This window comes from Nannospalax galili, unplaced genomic scaffold, assembly GCF_000622305.1.
Source record: "Nannospalax galili isolate Female #2095 unplaced genomic scaffold, S.galili_v1.0 scaffold1455, whole genome shotgun sequence".
Classification (NCBI taxonomy): domain Eukaryota; kingdom Metazoa; phylum Chordata; class Mammalia; order Rodentia; family Spalacidae; genus Nannospalax; species Nannospalax galili.
In genome coordinates this window covers 453,937-458,597 of record NW_008335747.1, presented here as the reverse complement: position 1 = coordinate 458,597, position 4,661 = coordinate 453,937, and the positions used below count along the sequence as shown (strand labels likewise).

At 40.7% G+C, this 4,661-nt stretch overlaps 1 pseudogene; it reads left to right on the top strand.

Moving 5' to 3' along the window:
• The first annotated feature begins 2,676 nt into the window (after positions 1-2,676).
• On the top strand, positions 2,677-3,386 carry LOC115069919 (annotated as a pseudogene).
• Positions 3,387-4,661: the final 1,275 nt, after the last annotated feature.

Sequence of the window (4,661 nt, the reverse complement as noted above, 5' to 3'; positions counted from 1 at the left end):
GGGTAAGGTGAAATCTTAAAGTGGTTTTAATTTGCATTTCCCTGATTATTAATGATGTTGAACATCTTTTGAGATGTTTCATAGCCATCTTTACTTCTTCTCTTTCAACTCTTAATTCTAACATTTACCCAGAGAGTGTTAAATTTCCTAATATCCTAGTAGTACTTATATAACATGCAGGCAAAACACTTATAAAATAGAAACAAACAAACAAAAACCTTTATCTTAACCCTTGCTGTAAATATCTACCTCTGCAAAGATGCCTGCAGAAGGAATTCCTTTTCGGTGGTCTTCAGACAATTGTGCTAATAATCGCAGAGCTTGCGTACCTACCAATGCTGTGACAATGCAGGGAGACCTATAAATTCTATAAGGGGACGTAACTCAGGGCTCCAGTTCTCTGGGGAGGTAACTCAGCTTGAGCCGGCTAGCAAGAATAAACTTCCTGATTTCTCCCGGTGAGTCTCTTGGTGCCTTCTCTGTGTGTGTCTGGTCTTGTGCCTCAGTTCTCCACAGCATTGGGTTTACTAGTCAGTATTCCACTTGTATGTGCTTTGATCCCTAACATTTTCTTCCTCCAGTTGACTGAGCATTAATTTGTTCACTCTATTTTTCAATACATAATTAGGTTATGAGATCCTTTTAGCGTAATGCAAACTTTATCATGAAAAAGACAGTTTTAAGAATGACAATGTTTTGGTCGGGCATGGTGGCACATGCCTTTAATCCCAGCACTCGGGAGGCAGAGGCAGTCGAATCTCTGTGATTTCAAGGCCAGACTGGTCTACATAGTGAGTTCCAGGACAGTTAGGGCCACAGGGAGACCCTGTCTCAGAAAGACCAAAAAAAAGAATGACAATGTTTTGATGTGTTGCATTTTTGTTCTTCCCACAAGGGATTGTGTTTCTTTTGATTCTTTTTTTTAAATTCATTTATTGTTCCATACTGTGTTCAATTTCAACATAACTTCTGATTTTCCAGTTCCCTCTGATGAAAAGAGATATCATCTTAACAGGCACCTTAGGGAAAGGACCTCCAAACAGCAGTTCCAGGCAGGTCCTTGGTTCTGCTAGGAACAGAAGGAGCTCAGGTTTATTTCTCCTGCTAAATGAGACCTTTGCCTGGATGTGACACGAGGGTGGCATTTAAACTCCAGTTCAGATACTAATTCCCTTTGATGAACAGTTTAAAAATTGTATCTCTAGATTTTAATGGTGAAAGCTGGATTATATTTACTCCCTAATTTCACCCATCTTCTAAATGAATTTAGAGTTATCTTTTCAGAGTCTAGGAATGTTATAGTAGCTTTGATCTAGGCTCTGTTGAGTCCCATTAAGGGAAAAGTATTTTCTCCTGGTAAAAAGAGTGCAATGCACCTCTTGCTTTCATTGGATGTCTAACATTCCAAGCCACCCAAAACATGAGTTAATCGAGTCATGTCTTTTAATCACCTGGCCAAGTGAAGATTACAGTCCCTTAGTAAGGCTAATTCACCTAAAGCCCAGCTAGAGAGATGGGAGAAATAATTATGCTCTCAATGAATTAATGCCATTTTCCTTACCAGATCCCTGTACTCAGTACTTTACTTATGGAGCTGCTGTGTCTGTACTGTTTCCTTTTTCTTTTTCTCCAGTTGCTTTATTTCAGATGCTGGTTGAAAAAAAAAAAAAAACAAAAACCAGCATTTTTTGTTTGTTTGTTTGTTTGTTGATACTTTAGCTTTCTTCATTCTTCATTGTGTTCAACTTTTTGCCATATGGTTAGCTGCTGAGCATCCAGCCTAACTCAAAAGGGCATGATGTTTTTTTGTTTCTCCATCTCACTCCTTTGCCCCATGGCTGGGATTTTCAATTTTGTAATTTGCTTGCATGGTTGTTTTAAACACTAATAAAATTGTTCTGACCCTTCCTTATGAGCCTATTTTTAAATTCTTTTATTAACAAGACTAAGAACTCAAAGTAGGGGCCCAAATTCCCTAACAATATGTGGTGAATCAGATGAACCTCCTCAAATGTCTGATATTACCTCTACCCTGCTACTGAGTTTTAAATTCATACATTTAAGGTCAGATTCAAACCTAAACCTGCAAATTAATATTTGTTTGGTGGTCTAGTGCATGGTCTGTCTCAGATACATTTTGTGTGTTTTGGAATAATATGCTCTGTGTCTCTTAGGTTCATTTCAGTATCATGTTGAAACAAGTCTATTTCCTTAAGGATTTTCTCTGCCCATTCATTTTAAGTGGGATATCAAATTGCCACCCTATTTTTATATTGCCACTCATTTTTTACATTTTTTAAGTATTTGCTTCATATATGTACTTCAAAAGTAAGTACACACATATAAAAATGGCATACATATCTATGTATGTTAATGTATTCTCATCAAAATACAATGACCAGTTTTGTTTCTTTTTAAAGTCTTGGCATCTGTTTTGTCTGATATAAGTATAGCTTCTGTGTTTCCCCACTGCTCCCATTCCCACAGAATCCTTTCCTCATCCCTTCTTTTTCAAACGGTGCATAGTTAAAGGTGAAGGGAGGCAAGTGACAACAGGGCTGAGGAGCAGAGTAGCGGTAAGGACTCAAATTCCAAAACATCAGGGTGGGCACCATGGCTGAAACTGCCGCCATGACGATGGTGAAACACAAGATCTAGGTCTGCAGCAGCCCCACGATGCAGAGGAGGGAGAGTGTAGCGTCTCCACTAGAAAAGTGGAAAGAGAAAGTGAGCTCCTCGAACCATAGGATTAAGCTCTTTTGAGAGGGCCTGGACCGTGCTCAGGAGCACCTAGATACTGCCCCGCAAAAGCTGGAGGAAGCAGGAAAAGCTGCTAAGGAGAGTGAGAGAGATACGAAGGTCACTGAAAGTTAGGTCTTAAAAGACAAAAGAAGAAATAGCAGGAAATCAAGCTAAAGAAAGCACATTGCAGAAGAGGCAGACGGGGCGTATGAAGTGGCTCGTAAGTTGTTGATTCATATTGAAGGAGGCTTGCACTACATGGAAGAATGAAGAATGAGCTGAGCTGACAGAGTCCTCTTGCAGAAAGGTGGATGAGCAGATTGGACTGGTGGACACCACCCGGGGTGTCTGGGTGCTGTTGAAGAAACGTACCCTGAGACAGAGACAAATATGAGGAAGAACTAAAGGTTCTTACTGATAAACTCAAGTAGGCAGAACCCGTGCTGAGTTTGCTGGGAGATTAGTAGCCAAGCTAGAAAAGACAATTGCTGACTTGGTGAGAAGCTGAAGCGAACCAAAGAGAACACCTTTACACTCAAAGGACGCTAGAGCAGACTGTGCCTTCAGATGTATGTAGATCTCTCCAGTCCGCCCCTTCACTGTGCCTGACTCTGATGACGCCCCTACAGGCCAGCCTCCCCTAATCAGACCTTGAAACTGAAAGCTGACATGTTAGTGAGGGCTGCTTTCTCCTCCTGCACTCTTTCTACTAATGCTTTATTTATCACTGGGTCTCGGTCTCTACCTCTTCCCAGAGTTCTAGCTGAGAAGGGCCGAGCACCTTTGGGTACAATATTTAAGGAATTGTAAGCATAATGCCAAGTGTTTTAAAAGCACATTGTGATGTACACATTTGTAATTACCTTTAGGTTGTAGTAGTAGCAAACATTTGTAAACATTCCAAGTAATTCCACAACTTGTAAGCAACAATGTAATTCCATTTCGAACGTCACTTTTCAGCCTAATGGATAGTGCTCTCTCCATAGAGGAGCAGTAAAAGATGGGCCTGCCTTCCTGAGGGCCAACAGAGCCCGGATGAAGACTCCAGTGAGGGAAACCTCATTCTTCTAAACAAAGACCTAGCCAAAGGGCAATCTAAGGAGTTAAGGAAAAGAAGAAAAAAAAAAAAGTCAGTACCAGGCTGTGCAGGTTTTCAGTTTCAGGTATCTCTGAACACCTTAATCCTTGTTTTTACTTTTTTACTGTTTTCATCAGACATGACCGAATTAAGATGGTGAGATTTCTGAGACACCCCCTTATCTCAGTGCCCAGGCCCATGTGCCATATGAAGCAAGCACCCCCACTATTCAGCTCCAGCCCCAAGAACGAACGTGTTTCTTCTCTTCCCCCTTCCTGATGCTCACAGCGGATCATGTGTCCCTTTAAAACATTAAACACGACCACTTCATGCCTTCCTGCCTCCCCAGATGTCAGTTTCGTTCTGCTCTCCCAGTCGGGGGCGGGGGGGGGGGCATGTCTTTCTACCCTGTGCTGGTGGGCTGGGGGAAGCGACTGAACTCTCTCTCTGTTCAATGGAACTTATTTCTGTTCCAGAATCTCTCTTCTTTGGTATCTCTAGTTCATGTGTTTTCTTCTTTGATGTTCTTTTGTGGGTACAAGCACTAAGAAGTCCCATTTCACTGTCTCAATGACATTACTCTCCTATAGCAACAGCTTCTATATTTTAAATGTATTTCTACAAAATATACACTGGCTACAAAAAAAAAGGCCATAAAAATTTTCCTTGCATTCCTGAATTTCACTCACATGTATGGTACATTTTACTGTAAAGAAAACCTGAAATAAATTCTAAGTCAAAACACTTGTCCCTTGCTGCAGTGTTTGTGATAATGATGTTCATAATTATCTCACTATTTCTGTTCCTAGAAGTAGTATCAGAATGTTAATCATCATTAAAT